The sequence below is a fragment of the Pan troglodytes genome, chromosome 9 (assembly GCF_028858775.2).
Source record: "Pan troglodytes isolate AG18354 chromosome 9, NHGRI_mPanTro3-v2.0_pri, whole genome shotgun sequence".
Lineage (NCBI taxonomy): Eukaryota > Metazoa > Chordata > Mammalia > Primates > Hominidae > Pan > Pan troglodytes.
Genome location: NC_072407.2, coordinates 19,073,462 through 19,091,591, shown reverse-complemented (window position 1 = coordinate 19,091,591; position 18,130 = coordinate 19,073,462). Strand labels below are relative to the sequence as shown.

At 37.5% G+C, this 18,130-nt stretch overlaps 1 pseudogene; it reads left to right on the top strand.

Moving 5' to 3' along the window:
* The first annotated feature begins 11,372 nt into the window (after positions 1 to 11,372).
* Positions 11,373 to 15,616, top strand: LOC107967028 (olfactory receptor 7E24-like; annotated as a pseudogene).
* Positions 15,617 to 18,130: the final 2,514 nt, after the last annotated feature.

Genomic DNA, 18,130 nt, shown 5'->3' with positions numbered 1-18,130 from the left:
CAGATTTTCGTTTTATCCATACATTTTTGTCCTTTTAATCATCTTTTTTTGTGATGTTCTGAGAACACTCTTAAGTGGTATTGATCATTTACCACTGGGTAAGGACTTTAATAGAAAGGATCAAACAAACTAGCTGTGAAAATCAATATCTTCCAATGACATTTAGACATTTATTCATGCCCCAAGCAAGCTATATTATCTGTGCTGTTTATAAACGAGTTATTTTTCTTTAAAATTCTCTGAAAGTTTCACAGTAATTTTTTTAATTCACCAGATAGCAAGTTACTATGATGAAATTTCTAATGCTAAAAACTAAAAAAAAACAACCCTTGATGGCACTGGTAAACCTTTTGGGGTGTGAGCAAAAATTACCTCAAAGATAAAAGGAATTTTCTTTCTCAAATTGTGATCAAAATCACACATTGTAATAAATGCTATAAAGGAAAAGACCAGGGTTCAGAGATGGAGAATAACAGTGGAATCCTAATTTAGATAAGAGAATAAGAGAAAGCCTCTCTAAGTAACTAACATTTAGGTCAAGACCCAAGGTATAAACTGCCTTCAGAAAAGTGAGTGGAAAGAAATATCTAGACCTCCAATCAGAAAAGAAAAACAATTCTCAAATAAATTGAGAGAGATATCAAACAGAATTCATTCCCAGGAAGCAAATAATCCAGAAAGTAAGCAAGAACTGTCAAATAACCCAGTCGGATAATAACATAACATAGAATATAGAAACAAATTGCCTGCAAGTTCTGAGCTTTATAGATCTACTTAGTAAATATGAAATCAGTAAATCAAGAGCTTAAAGTCTAAATGGAAAACAAAGTAACAGAATTGAAAGAAAAATAGAAATTGCAAACTTAAGGAAATAAAAACAAGTCAAAATAACATTGTCTATAAACTAGAAATTACCTGAACAGGATATACAAAGCAATACTTAAATAAAAACAGTTGGAAGGTTTAATCCAATAATCACAAATTAATAGAAAAAAGAGTAAAACAAATGAGGTAAAAAATAGACATAGAAATCAGAGAAAGAAAATCTCACATTGAGGATATTTGATGTCCCAAAAATAGTGAACCCAACAAATAGAATTCCCCCAAAAATTGTTTAGAAATAGAATCCAGAAAAAAATCCTTGAAATAATAAAATCTGTAAATCAAAATCATCAGATTAAAATGGTACACAGCATCCCCCCCAAATATGTACAGAGAAACATCAATGACAGATTCTGATTATTAGTTAATACTGTAGGTTTTGCTTACAGCCAAGAGGGAGTAAAAGAACATGGATGTACTCTCTAACTGGGAACAATTAGAAAGCTGGCCAAATATACATAAAATAAAAGTGTTTGGACACTGGACAAATTCAGTAAAGGGTTGTGATCCCTGACAGAAGGAAAATAGGTGAATCCTACAATAGCTTCCAATTTTAGCCTATAGACAATTTATGGCCCATGAGTGCAGATATAGGGAAGCTGATCGAAGTATGAGGGGTTTTCCCTGAGTTGAGGAAACAGAGATTAGAGTTTAGGGTGGCCCAGGCAACTAGATTTTGCAAGGTAGAATATTGCAGAGAGGATGACTATTTAGAAAAAAGGGCTCTGGGTAATTGAATGGGAGTCCCTTTGAGTCTTTGACTGAATAATAATCTGTCCATGAATAGCAAAAAATTTAACAAGACTGTACAAATAACAACATGTAGAAAAAGAAAAATTACCAGGAAGTAGAAGCCAAATAATATCCATAGCTTATTCAGAGCCAGAATTATTCAAGTTCCTTCCAGCCATGGCAGAATGATATAGTTAAATGCATATGAAATTTACTAGAGACGCCACAAGAAGCCTATCTGGAGCTAAACTGGTACTACAGGAACAGTGACTTTAAACACACCCTCAAAACGCAAAAAAAGTTTTAAAACAAGCCTAGAAAAGATCAAACTGAATCACAAGTAGTTGAATTTCTTGCTGGAACAAAATTAATTTCCTTTAAAGAAATACAACAAAATCCAGCACTTAATAATAAAATGTTTACAATGTTTAACATTCAATCAAAAATTGATAGATACGCAAAAATAGAAGAAAATGTACCCAAAGAAAAAAATAATTCCATAGAAACAGATACAGAAATAATAAGGTGGAATTAGTAGCAAGAAAGATAAAAATCACTTTAAAAATGTGTTTAATATGCTTAAGAATTTAAATAAAAACATGAATGTAATGAGGAGAAAAATGGAAGATTTAAAAAATGAAACTGAGTGGAACTGCAAGAGAAGAAAAATGAAGTATATGAAGTGAAAATTACACAAATTCACTTAGAAGATTAAGAATGAGATACCCATCCCAACTCACTTTCTGAAGCTAGCATTACCCTGATTTAAAGAAAGAAGATGAAAATGTTATAGGAAAAAGAAACTACAGGTTAATTTAATATCCATCATCTACATAGACAAAATAAATCCTTAATACTATAATAGTAACAAATTGCATCAAATAATATGTACAAAGTATTATGTATCTTGAACAAGTGGAATTTATCCCAGATATGCAAAGTTTAATATTTCAAATCAATCAATGCAATTCAACAAAATAACATTAAAAAAATAAAAATAGAACATATTAATAGGTGTAGAAAATACATTTGACATAGTCAAATTTATGGTAAAAAGTCTCAGTTTTTATAGAATAGAAGGAATTTGATCAAAACAATCTATAAATACCCTGAAGTTGACATCACATTTACTTGTGAATAAACGAATGCTTTCCCCCAAAGATTGTAAACAAAGCAAAAATGTTTACAACCATCATGTTTATTTAACATTGTACTGGATGTCAAAGTCAATGCAATAAGATAAGAAAAATAAACACAAGTTATACATATTGGAGAGAAAGATATAAAACTGCTTTCATTCACAGATGGTGATACAATGTAAGTACCAAATTTGGAGAAATCTACAAAAAAAAAAACCTGTGAGAAATAGTAATAAATCAAAATGTAAAGGACCTACAATAGCCAAAACCATTTTGAAAAAGAATAAATCAGGAGAACTCACACTACTTGTTTTCAAGACTTAATGTAAACTACAGTAATTAAGACAGTGTGGTAATGGAATAAGGATAAATATACAGATCAATGCAACAGAAGAGTTCAGAAATAGAAATATATGCATGTGGTCAACTGATTTTGACAAAAGTTCCAAGCCAATTCAATGAGAAGAGGATAATCTTTTTAACAAATGGTATTGCAACAACTGAATATTCATGTAAGATTAAAAAAAAAAAAAGAAATCTTGATCCCACACCATACCAAAACATTAACTTGAAAAGGACCATAGACCTAAGCATAAAAGCTAAAACTATAAAACTTACAGAAGAAAGCACAGGAGAAAATCTTTGTGACCCTGGAGTTGGTAAGGATTTCTTTACATAGGAAACAAAAAGCATGAAACATTGGACTGCATAAAACTAAAACCTCCTGCTTTTTAAAGAAATGCCACAGGCTGGGAGAAAATATTCATAATACATACATCTGACAAAAACTGATATCTAAATATATATCAGATATGTATAAGTCTTACAATTTATAAGAACTCTTATGACTCAATGTTAGAAGACATCCACTCAGTTAAAAGACAGGCGGAAGGTTTTGACAAACATTCCACAAAAGAAGATACACAAATGGTCAATACACACATCAAAAGATGCTAAGATTATTAGTCATCAGGAAAATGCAAATCAAAACCACAGTGAGATACAAATACACCACTAGTAGAATGGCTAAAAATTTTAAAAGCTGACAATGCTAAGTGTTGAGGAGAATGTGGAACAAATGGAATTGTCATAAATAATTGACGGGAATGTAAATTGTTACAATCATTTTGGTAAATGGTTTGGCAGCTTATAAAATTAAACATATGCTTATCATGTAATACAGCAATGACACTTCTAGGTATTTACCCAAGAAAAATAAAAACATATTTCCACAAAACAATATGTACAAGATTGTTCACAGATTTTTTTTTATGAAAGACAAAAACTGCAAACAGCCAAAATGTCCATCAAGTGAATAAACACAATGTGGTACATTCATACAATGAACTATTACTCAGAAGTAAAAAGAAACAAACTACTGATATACACAACATGGATAGGTTCCAAAAAGAATGCAGATAAAAGAGTATATAATGTATGGTTACGATTATTGGAAACTCTAGAAAACTAATCTAATCTACAATCACAGCAGATCAGTGGAAGTATGGGTGAGGAAAAGGGTGATTGGCTGGGAAGGGGAAGAAGGGAAACTTTTGGGGTGATAAAAATATTCTACATCTTAAATATGGTGGTGATTACATGTGTATACACATTTGTCAAAATTAATCAAACTGTGAGTGCTCTTAAAATGGGTGTATCTGATAGTATATAAATTGTAACTTGGAAAAAATTGCAAGGTAACATATAATATCTGATTCCCAGAATCATATTCCTGAAATAATGTGATACATTTTATGCAAGGCTTTTTTTTAAGTTTCATTCAAATTTTGTGTTAATTCATTCCTGTTTTCCTACTGTAAAAAGTAGTATATGCTCTGACAAAATAAAATAATTTTATGACTAAGAAAAATGAGAAGGTATGAGAAAGTATTTTTATAGCAGGGAAAATACTCTTACTGTCTAAAGAAGACATATGCACTAAAAAATGCAAAGTACAGCTTGAATTCATGATAAATTGTATGATCCTGTTATTAAATATTTACTTACAATTCAGCAGTTCCTTAAGCCTATTTTATTCTATTGAATTCAAATATAATTAATGAAGTACATTTAAAAGGCATGTATAGCATGAAACTTAATTATAAAACTATTCTTATTTATCTACTTGCCTACCACCTATGTATCAGTGTTTTTTGTCTGATTTTGTATAGGTAAATGTATGCTTGGAATCTTTCTTTTTTTAATTACATTTTAAGTTCTGGGGTACATGTGCAGAACGTGCAGTTTTGTTACATAGGTATACACGTGCCATGGTGGTTTGCTGCACCCATCAACCTATCAACTACATTAGGTATTTCTCCTAATGCTATCCCTCCCCTAGCCCTTCACCCCTCAATAGGCCCTGGTGTGTGATGTTCCCGTCCCTGTGTCCATGTGTTCTCATTGTTCAACTCCCAGTTATGAGTGAGAACATGCGGTGTTTGGTTTTGTATTCTTGTTTTGGTTTGCTGAGAATGATAGTTTCCAGCTTCATCCATGTCCCTGCAAAGGACATGAACTCATCCTTCTTATGGCTGCATAGTATTCCATAGTGTATATGTGCCACATTTTCTTTATCCAGTCTATCATTGATGGACATTTGGGTTGGATCCAAGTATTTGCTATTGTGAATAGTGCCATGATAAACATACATGTGCATGTGTCTTTATAGTAGAATGATTCAAAATCCTTTGGGTATATACCCAATAATGGGATTGCTGGGTCAAATGGTATTTCTAGTTCTAGATCCTTGAGGAATCGCCACACTGTCTTCCACAATGGTTGAACTAATTTACCTTCCCACCAACAGTGTAAAAGTGTTCCTATTTCTCCACATCCTCTCCAGCATCTGTTGTTTCCTGACTTTTTAATGATCACCATTCTAACTGGCATGAGATGGTATTTCATTGTGGTTTTGATTTGCATTTCTCTAATGACCAGTGATGATGAGTCTTTTTGCATATGTTTCTTGGCTGCATAAATGTCTTCTTTTGAGAAGTGTCTGTTAATATCCTTTGCCCACTTTTTGATGGGGTTGTTTTTTCTTGTAAATTTGTTTTAAGTTCTTTGTAGATTCTGGATATTAGCCCTTTGTCAGATAGATAGAGTGCAAAAATTTTCTCCCATTCTGTAGGTTGCATGTTCACTCCGATGACAGTTTCTTTTGCTGCACAGAAGCTCTTTAGTTTAATTAGATCCCATTTGTCAATTTTGGCTTTTGTTCCCATTGCTTTTGGTGTTTTGGACATGAAGTCTTTGCTCATGCTTATGTGCTGAATGGTATTGCCTAGGTTTTCTTCTAGGATTTTTATGGTTTTAGGTCTTTCGTTTAAGTCTTTAATCCAATTTCAGTTAATTTTTGTATAAGGTGTAAGGAACAGTCCAGTTTCAATTTTCTGCATATGGCTAGCCAGTTTTTCCAACACCATTTATTAAACAGAGAATCCTTTCCCTATTGCTTGTTTGTATGAGGTTTGTCAAAGATCAGATGGTTGTAGATGTGTGGCGTTACTTCTGAGGCCTCTGTTCTGTTCCATTGGTCTGTATATCTGTGTTGGTACCAGTACCATGCTATTTTGGTTACTGTAGCCTTGTAATATAGTTTGAAGTCAGGTAGCGCAATGCCTCCAGCTTTGTTCTTTTTGCTTAGGATAGTCTTGGCTATGCAGGCTGTTTTCTGGTTCCATATGAAGTTTAAAGTAGTTTTTTCCAATTCTGTGAAGAAAGTCAATGGGAGCTTGATGGGGATACCATTGAATCAATAAATTACTTTGGGCAGTATGGCCATTTTCACGATACTGATTCTTCCTATCCAAGAGCATGAAATGTTTTTCCATTTGTTTGTGTCCTCTCTTATTTCCTTGAGCAGTGGTTTGTAGTTCTCCTCGAAGAGGTCCTTCACATCCCTTGTAAGTTGTATTCCTAGTTATTTTATTGTCTTAGTAGCAATTGTGAATGGAAGTTTACTCATGATTTGGCTCTCTGTTTGTCTGTTATGGTGTATAGGAATGCTTGTGATTTTTGCACATTGATTTTGTATCCTGAGACTCTGCTGAAGTTGCTTGACAGCTTAAGGAGGTTTGGGGTTGACACGATGGGGTTTTCTACATATACAATCATGTCATCTGCAAACAGAGACAATTTGACTTCCTCTTTTCCTATTTAAATACGCTTTATTTCTTTCTCTTGCCTGATTGCCCTGGCCAGAACTTCCAATACTATGTTCAATAGGAGTGGTGAAAGAGGGCATCCTTGTCTTGTGCCAGTTTTTAAAGAGAATGCTTCTAGTTTGTGCCCACTCAGTGTGATATTGGCTGCGGGTTTGTCATAAATAGCTCTTATTATTTTGAGATACATTCCATTGATACCTAGTTTATTGAGAGTTTTTAGCATGAAGGGGTGTTCAATTTTGTCAAAGGCCTTTTCTGCATCTATTGAGATAATCACGTGGTTTTTGTTGCTGGTTCTGTTTATGTGATGGATTACGTTTATTGATTTGTGTATGAAGCCGAGTTGATTGTGGTGGATAGGCTTTTTGATGTGCTGCTCGATGTGGTTTGCCAGTATTTTATTGAGGATTTTTGCATTGATGTTCATCAGGGATATTGGCCTGAAATTTTCTTTTTATGTTGTGTCTCTGCAAGATTTTGGTATCAGGATGATGCTGACCTCACAAATTGAGTTTGGGAGGATTCTCTCTTTTTCTATTATTTAGAATAATTTGAGAAGGAATGGTACCAGCTCCTCTTTGTACCTCTGATAGAATTTGGCTGTGAATCCGTCTGGTCCTGGACTTTTTTTGGTTGGTAGGCTATTAATTACTGCCTCAATTTCAGATTTTGTTATGGGCCTATTCAGGGATTCGACTTCTTCCTGGTTTAGACTTGGGACGGTGTATGTGTCCAGGAATGTATCCATTTCTTCTAGATTTTCTAGTTTATTTGCATTGAGGTGTTTATAGTATTCTCTGATGGTAGTTTGTATTTCTGTGTGATCAGTGGTGATATCCCCTTTATCATTTTTTATCGCGTCTATTTGATTCTTCCGTCTTTTCTTCTTTACTAATCTGGCTAGTGGTCTATCTATTTTGTGGATCTTTTCAAAAAAATAGGTCCTAGATTCATTGATTTTTTGAAGGGTTTTTCGTATCTCTATCTCCTTCAGTTCTGCTCTGATCTTAGTTATCTCTTGTTTTCTGCTAGCTTTTGAGTTTGTTTGCTCTTTCTTCTCTAGTTCTTTTAATGTTGATGTTAGGGTGTTGATTTTAGATCTTTTCTGCTTTCTCTTGTGGGCATTTAGTGCTATAAATTTCCCTCTACACACTGCTTTAAATGTATCCCAGAGATTCTGCTACATTGTGTCTTTGTTCTCATTGGTTTCAAAAAACGTCTTTATTTCTTCCTTCATTTCGTTATTTACCCAGTAATCATTCAGGAGCAGGTTGTTCAGTTTCTGTGTAGTTGTGTGGTTTTGAGTGAGTTTCTTAATCCTGAGTTCTAATTTGATTGCACTGTGGTCTGAGAGACTGTTGGTTATGATTTCCGTGCTTTTGCATTTGCTGAGGAGTGTTTTGCTTCCAATTATGTGGTCAAGTTTGGAATAAGTGCGATGAGGTGCTGAGAAGAATGTATACTCTGTTGATTTGGGGTGGAGAGTTCTGTAGATGTCTACTAGGTCTGCTTGGTCCAGAGCTGAGTTCAAGTCCTGAATATCCTTGTTAATTTTCTGTCTCGTTGATCTAATATTGACAGTGGGATGTTACAGTCTCCCACTATCATTGTGTGGGAGTCTAAGTCTCCTTGTAGGTCTCTAAGTACTTGCTTTATGAATCTGAGTGCTTCTGTACTGGGTGCATATATATTTAGGATAGTTAGGTCTTCTTGATGCATTGATCCCTTTACCATTATGTAATGCCCTTCTTTGTCTCTTTTGATTTTTGTTGGTTTAAAGTCTGTTTTATCAGAGATTAGGATGGCAACTCCTGCTTTTTTTTTTTTTTTTTTTTTTTTGGTTTTCCATTTGCTTGGTAAATATTCCTCCATCCCTTTATTTTGAGCCTATGTGTGTCTTTGCAGGTGAGATCGGTATCCTGAGTACAGCACACTGATCTGATGGGTCTTGACTCTTTATCCAATTTGCCAGTCTGTGTCTTTTAATTGGGGGCATTTAGCCCATTTACATTTAAGGTTAATATTGTTATGTGTGAATTTGATCCTGTCATTATGATGCTAGCTGGTTATTTTGCCCATTAGTTGATGCAGTTTCTTCAAAGTGTCAATGGACTTTACCATTTGGTATGTTTTTCCAGTGGCTGATACTGGTTGTTCCTTTCCATATTTTGTGCTTCCTTCAGGATCTCTTGTAAGGCAGGCCTGCTGGTGACAAAATCTCTCAGCATTTCCTTGTCTGTAAGAGATTTTATTTCTCCTTCACTTATGAAGCTTAGTTTGGCTGTACATGAAATTCTGAGTTGAAAATTCTTTTCTTTAAGAATGTTGAATATTGGCCCCCACTGTCTTCTGGCTTCTAAGTTTTCTGCTGAGAGATTTGCTGTTAGTCTTATGGGCTTCCTTTTGTGGATAACCTGACCTTTCTCTCTGGTTGCCCTTAACATTTTTTCCTTCATTTCAACCTTGGTGGGTCTGATGATTATGTGTCTTGGGGTTGCTCTTCTCGAGGAGTATCTTAGTAGTATTCTCTGTATTTCCTGAATTTGAATGTTGGCCTGTCTTGCTAGGTTGGGGAAGTTCTCCTGGATAATATCCTGAAGAGTGTTTTTCAACTTGGTTCTATTCTCCCTGTCACTTTCAGGTACACCAATCAAACGTAGATTTGGTCTTGTCACATAGTCCCATATTTCTTGGAGGTTTTATTCGTTCCTTTTTATTCTTTTTTCTCTAGTTTTGTCTTCTCGCTTTATTTCACTAAGTTGATCTTCAATCTCTGATATCCTTGCTTCTGCTTGATTGATTCAGCTATCCCCCCCTGGATATTACAAACCATGTCACGGGGCGTGGACACCCCCCATGATATGGGGAGTATTATCACCCCCCTCTTCCCCCACTGGATATTACAAACCATGTCATAGGGAGGTTGACATCCCCCACGATATGAGGAGTAATATCACACCCCTTTCCCCGCAGTGGATACTATGAACCATGTCACAGGCGGTTAAACACCCCCAACGATATGGGGAGTAATATCACACTCCTCTCCCCCCTGGATATTACGAACCATGTCATGGGGGGTGGACACCCTTTGCAATATGGGGAGTAAAATCACCCCCCTCTCCCCCAACTGGATATTATGAACTATGTCACAGTGGGGGAAAAATCCTCCGTGATATGCGGAGTAATATCACCCCACTCTCACCACCTGGATATTAGGAACCATGTCACAGGGGGGTGGACACCCCCCAAGATGGGGGCGTAATATCACCTCACTCTCCGCCACCAGATATTACAAACTGTGTCACGGGGGGTGAACAACCCCCACAATATGGGGAGCACTATCACCCCCCTCCCCCAGGGTATTACAATCCATGTCACAGGGGGGTGGATACCACCCACTATATGGGGAGTAATATCACCTTTCTCTCCCGCCCTGGTTTTTATGAACCGTGTCACAGGGGGGTGGACACCCCTTGCGATATGGGGAGTAATATCACCCCCCTCTCCACCATCTGGATATTACGAACCATGTCACAGGGGGGTGGACACCCCTGCGATATGGGGAGGAATACGCCCCTCTCCCCACCTGGATATTACAAATCATGTCATGGGGGGCGGACATCCCCCACAATATGGGGAGTAATATCACCCCACTCTCCCCTGCTGGATATTACGAACCATATCACAGGCGGCTGGAGACACAAGGCATTAACAATATTTCGAGTAATATTATCTTTCCCTTTGAACATTATGAACAATATGACAGAGGGGTGTACACCTCCTGCGATATTGGGAGTAATGTCATCCCCTCCCCCACTGGATATTAGGAACCATATTACTGGAGGATGTATTCCCCCTTCTAGATTGGGAGGAAGATCATACTTGCCCTCCCTGAATATTTGAAACAATATCATAGGGGTTTGTACACTTTTACGATATTGGGAGTAATATCATCCTTTCTCCCCCTGGAAATTAGGAACAATATCACAGGGGTGGTGTACACCCCTGCGATATTTAGGGTAATATTATTGTCTTCTCCCCTCGATATTAGGAACAATATTACAAGGACGGTGTAAAGTACCTGCCAAATTGGGAAAAATACTATCCTCTCCCTCTTGTATATTAGAAACAATAACACAGGGGGAATGTACACCCACTGCCATATTGGGAGTAATATCATACTCGCCCCATCCCCCAGATATTAGGAACAATATCACAGCAGGGGTGTACACTTTTACGATATTGGGAGTAATAGCATACTCTCTCCCACTGGAAATTAGCAATAATATCACAGAGATGGTGTAGACCCTCTGCAATATTTAGGATAATATTATCATCTCCCCCCTTGATATTAGGAACAATATTACAAGGGGAGTGTAAATTACCTGCCAAATTGGAGGTAATCCTCTCCTCTCCCTCCCTGTATTTTAGAAAATATAAAACACGGGAAATGTACAACACTGCGATATTCGGAGTAATATCTTCCTCTCCCCACCTGGATATTAGGAACAATAACACGGGCGGGGCGTACACCCCTCGCGATATTGAATGTAATGTCATCCTCTCCCTCCCTTTATATTACGAACAATATCACAGAGGGGTGTACAACCCCTGCAATATTGGATGTAGTATCATCCATTCTCCCATGAATATTAGGAACAATACCACAGGGGTAGAGTACACCCTCTGCAATTTCGGGAGTAACATCATCCTCTCGTTCCCTGGATATTATAAACAACACCACGGGGGGGTGGGGGTGTACACACCCTTCGATATTGGGAGTAATATAATCCTTTCCCTCCCTATATATTAGAAGCAATATCACAGGGGGTGGTGTAAACTTCTTGCGATATGGGGATTAATATCACCCCCCTCTCCTGCCCTGGATATTATGAACCATATCACAGGGAGGTGGACACACTTTGCGATATGGGGAGTAATATCACGCCCCTCTCCCCCCCGATATTACGAACCATATCACAAGGGATTGGACCCCCCCCCCCACGATATGGGGAGTAATATCACCCCCCTCTCCCGCCCTGGATATTACGAACCATATCACAGGGGGATGGACACCCCCCGCGATGCGGGGAGTAATGTCACCCCCTTCTCCCCCCTAGGATATTACGAACCATATCATGGACACCCCTCACGATATTGGAAATAATATCATCCTCTCCCCCCTGGATATTAGGAACAATATCACAGGGGGTTGTACACCTCCTATGATATTGGAAGTAATATCATCCTCTCCCTCCGGGATATTAGCAACAGTATCACAGGGAGTGTGTACAACCCCAGCGATATTTGGAGTAATATCATCCTCTCACCCCATGGATATGAGAAACAATATCACAGGGGAGGTGTACATCCCACGTGATATTGTGTGTAATATCATTCTTCCCCAACCCCTGCAATATTGGGGTGTAATATAATTCTCTCCCTTCCTGGACATTATGAACAATATCACTACTAGGTGATACATTAGGAGTAATGTATCCATAGGATATTATGAGGAATATCACAGGGTGTACACCCACTGTGATATTAGAAGTAATATCTCCCTAAAATATTAAGAAGAATATCTTACACCCACTGTGACTTTAGAAGTAATATCTCCCTAAAACGTTACAAATAACATCTCAGGGTGTACACTCACAGTGATATTAGGAGTAATATCTCCCTAGAATATTACAAATACACATGGTGTAAACCCACTGTGACTTTAGAAGAACTATCTCCCTAAAATAATACAAAAATATCACAGTGTATACCATAATATCCCCTAGAATATTACAAATAATATCACAGGGTGTACACCCACTGTGATAATAGGAATAATACCACCCCAGGATATTATGAATAATGTCACAGGCTGTACACCCACTATGACATTAGGAGTAATATCTCCCTAGGACACTATGAATAACATCACAGATTTTACACCCATGGTGTGCACCCACTATGATATTAGGAGTAATATCTGCACAGGATATAACAAATAATAGTACAGGGTGTACACATATGATGTACACCCACTGTGATATTAGGAGAAATATATCCCTAGGATATTATGAATAACCTCTCAGAGTACACACACATGGTATACACCCTCTGTGGCATTAGGAACAATAACTTTCTAAAACATTACGAATAACATCACAGAATGTACACACATGGTTTACACCCACTGTGACAGGTGCAATATCTCCCTTGGATATTATGAATAACAACAAAATATCACTGTCATATTAGGAGTAATTTCTCCCTAGAATATTACAAATAACATCACAGGGTGTTCATTTATGGTGCACACCCACTGTGATATTAGGAGTAATATCTCCCTAGGATATTACTTTTCATATAAAAGTGTGTACATCCACTGTGATATTGGGAAAAATATTTCTCTAGGATATTATGAATAATATCACAGAGTGTACACCCACTGTGATATTAGGAGTAATAATTCCCTGGGTTATTGTGAATAATATCACAGGATGTACAACCACTGTGATATTAGGAGCAATATCTTCCTAGGATATTACAAATAATTTCAAAGGATGTGCACACATGGTATATACCCACTGTGATATTAGGAGTAATATCTACCTAGGATATTACAAATAATATCACAGGGTGTACACCCACTGTGATATTAAAGTAATTTTTAGGTTATTGTGAATAATATCACCAAGTGTACAAACATGGTGTACACTCACTGTGATATCAGGAGTAATATCTCAGTAAAATATTATGAATAATATCACAGGGTATACACCCACTGTGATATTAGCAGTAATATCTTTGTAGGATATTACAAATAATATCACAGGGTGTATGTCCACTATGACATTAGAAGCAATATCTCCCTAGGATATCAAAAATAATATCACAGGGTGTACAACTTCTACAACCCAGGTTCTAAGGGATTCTCCTGCTTCAGCCTCCTGAGTGGCTGGGATTACAGATGCCCACCACCACACCTGGCTAATTTTGTATTTTCAGTAGAGACGGGGTATCACCATGCTGGTCAGGCTGGTCTGGAACTCCTGACCTCAGGTGATCCACCAGCCTCGGCCTTCCAAAGTGCTGGGAATACAGGTGTGAGCCAACATGCTTGGCAGAGAGTTATATATTAAATAAATCTGGAAACGTAGTTCCCATATTTGAGTGTGCATTTACTTTTATGAAGAAATTATGTCAGAAAACCTAAGGATGATAATAAATATGAAAAGTAACTGGCATGTAAAAAGGTCTTTTGATTAAGAACTATAAGGTTCGATTTCATTTTTAGATAACGTGATCCTAGCTCTTGTATAGTGCTTATAAATATTCTACATCAAAGGAATTTGTTGCACAGTGTCAGAATAAAGTGTATTTCACTGCTTCTTAATTTTTAAATTAGACTGAGTTTGTTTTCCTAGAGAGAGAAGAACATTTTTTATTTTTTCTGAAAAGAGTAGGCCATATTTTACTGAGATCTTAGATTTGTTATATATTAGGTTTTGGTCTTCTAACATTCTCCAGTGGATTTTCTCTAAAGTAGGTATGCACAGAAAGAGTTGAATAGCAAAAAAGTAAATCATGTAATAATTCTGAGATTTTTGGGTTTGTCACAACTGAGAAATATTGCTGAGGGTGTATGGTCCTCAAGTGTGAAAATGTTCCTTGTGAATTGCTTGTATCCGAAATATACACACAGCATTAAGTCCTGGTTTTTATCTTTTATTTTTTCCAATCCTTTTTTCTTCTCAAGGTGTCCAAGTCACACAGAGCCACAGAATCTCACAGGTGTCTCAGAATTCCTCCTCCTGGGACTCTCAGAGGATCCAGAACTGCAGCCACTCCTTGCTGGGCTGTTCCTATCCATGTGCCTGGTCACGATGCTGGGGAACCTGCTCATCATCCTGGCCGTCAGCCCTGACTCCCACCTCCACATCCCCATGTACTTCTTCCTCTCCAACCTGTCCTTGCCTGACATTGGTTTCACCTTGGCCACGGTCCCCAAGATGATTGTAGACATGCAATCACATAGCAGAGTCATCTCCCATGCAGGCTGTCTGACACAGATACCTTTCTTTGTCCTTTTTGCATGTATAGATGACATCCTCCTGACTGTGATGGCCTATGACTGATTTGTGGTCATCTGTCACCCCCTGCACTATCCAGTCATCATGAATCCTCACCTCTGTGTCTTCTTAGTGTTGATGTCTTTTTCCTTAGCCTGTTGGATTCCCAGATGCACAATTGGATAGTTACAATTCACCTGCTTCAAGAATGTGGAAATCTCTAATTTTTTCTGTGACCGATCTCAACTTCTCAACCTTGCCTGTTCTGACTGTCATCAGTAACATATTCATACATTTAGATAGTACTATATTTGGTTTTCTTCCCATTTCAAGGATCCTTTTGTCTTACTATAAAATTGTACCCTCCATTCTAAGAATTCCATTGTCAGACGGGAAGTATAAAGCCTTCTCCACCTGTGGCTCTCACCTGGCAATTGTTTGCTTATTTTATGGAACAGGCATTGGCATGTACCTGACTTCAGCTGTGTCACCAGCCCCCAGGAATGGTGTGGTGGCATCAGTGTTGTACGCTGTGGTCACCCCCGTGCTGAACCCCTTCATCTGCAGCCTGAGAAACAGGGGCATTCAAAGTGCCCTGTGGAGGCTGCGCAGGAGAAAAGTCTAATCTCACGATCTGTTTCATACTTTTTCTTGTGTGGGTTAGAAAGGGCAACCACATTAAATCTCTACATCTGCAAATCCTGCCCCCTTTGTCACATTATTTTTGTTGCTTGATGGCTTATATTCCTTTCCACATTTCCTATGTGAATATTGCTTTCTTTGTTATGCCTTTAACTGGAATGGGTGAGTATTCTGGGATCCTTTGTTTAGCATAAACCTCATGACTGAATCCTCTATACCTAGGCGGCCTCCTTTAGTTTCTGAGCAATAACCCTGTTATCCAGGTGGAATCACAACCATCTTTTTATATACAGGAAGTCCTCACTTCATTTTGTAATTCCCTGAAAATTGACTTTATGGAAACAATGTACAGCAGGTCCTCCAACACCATTGGTTTGTTCAAAGTTGTCTAGTTATAATGTTGATGAGAAATAAATTGGTTTCACTATACATAATTTTGCTTAAAGGTGCAGTTTTCAAGAGGCTATCAAAGATGTTAAGTGAGGAATCCTATACATCAAATCCACATCCTTTCCCACAGTTCATGTGGAATTCCTTTATAAACTGCTTCTAGGGAATCTATTTAGGCAGGTTATGTATAGAGATCCATGTCACTGGTCTTCAATCTTGGCTTTGATTGAAATCACCTGGGTAGCTTACAAATGATGAGGCCTGAGTCTCATTATCTAAGATTCTGATTTACATGTACCTGTGTGGGTATGCGGATTTTTTTTTTTTTTAAGCAAAAGAGATGGTTCCAGTGATGAAGTTCCTAGAGGGATCAAGCTCTGATGAGTAAGAATAGAACTTAATTGTAATATAATTTCTTCAAATGTTATCTTCAAATGCATTGTCCTTCAACAGTATAAAAAATTTTTATTATGCTCTTTTGTCTTACCACTTAGCATTTTCATTTTACATTTGTTGAAGCGATAGATTTATACACACACTGATTGCTGCTTTATTTCACACTTGTACATACATAAAATGGGACATAGAAAATAAAATGGTCACAGTGTCCCTAAAGTTTCTCATTCCGAAACATTTTTAAAATATTTGTTTTTAAAAAATTTGTTTCAATTAAGAAACTGTGGTATACACACACAATAAAGTATTATTCAGACTAAAAAGGAATAAAATCCTCTCCACTGCAGCAAAAATGGATGAGATTGCAGGTCAGTATATTAAGTGAAATAAGCCAGGCGCAGAATGACAAATATTACATGTCATCACTTATATGTAGGAACAAAAAAGAAAATCTTGGCCAGGTGTGGTGGCTCATGCCTGTAATCCCAGCACTTTCGGAGGCCAAGTCGGATGGATCACTTGAGGCCACGAGTTCGAGACCAGCCTGGCAAACATGGTGAAACCACATCTCTACTAAAAATACAAAAATTACCTGGGGGTGGTGGTGCATGCCTGTAGTCCCAGCTACTTGGGAGACTGAGGCAGGAGAATTGCTTGAATCTAAAAGGCAGAGGTTGCAGTGAGCCAAGATCTTGCTCCAACATGGGCAACAGAATGAGACTCCAACAAACTCATACACACAAAAGGAGTCTCATGAAGGTGGAGATTATAAAGGTGGTTAGCAGAAGCTAGAAAGAAAAGGGGTGCGATGGGGAATGAAGAGAAGTTGATAATTGGGTATAAGATACAAAAAGATGGAGCAAATGAGTCCTATTGTTTGATAGTACAGTACGGAAATTTTAGTTCACAAATATTTATTGCGTATTTCCAGATGGCTTGGAAAGAAGATTCCTAACTTTCTCATTATGATGGTTTCTAAGTTATTCTCTTTCTGCTCCAGTTACACCCTTCTATACTCTTGTTTTTTAGGCTAGATTGGAACTCTTGAAATCATCCTGTATTTTTATTTTTTTTATTTTATTTATTTATTTATTTTTTGAGATGGAGTTTCATTCTTGTTGCCCAGGCTGGAGTGCAATGGCGTGATCTTGGCTCACCGCAAACTCCGACTCCGGGGTTCAAGCAATTCTCCTGCCTCAGCCTCCCGAGTAGCTGAGATTACAGGCATGCACCACCACACCCAGCTAATTTTTATTTTTAGTAGAGACCAGGTTTCTCCCTCTTGGTCAGGCTGGTCTTGAACTCCCAACCTCAGGTGACCCACCTGCCTCGGCCTCCCAAAATGTTAGGATTACAGGCGTGAGCAACCGCACCCGGCCCATGCTACATCTTTACCTGTTGTCTGTTGTTTGTTTGTTCTTGAGCCCAGAAATTACTTCTTGCATACATGTTCAAATGATTTTTAACATGAGTGTCAAGAAAATTCATTGGTGGAAATGCAGCCTTTTCAACAAATGGTGTTGGAGAAACTTGATTTCCACATGCAGAAAAATGAAGGTGGACCCTATGTCACATGAGATGCAAAAACTAACACAAACTGGATCAAAGACCTAACCCCAAAAGCTAAAACTGTAAAATGCCTAAAAGAAAACACTGGCAAAACCTTTATGACATCAGAGTGGGGAATGCTTTCTGGGATATGACACCAAAA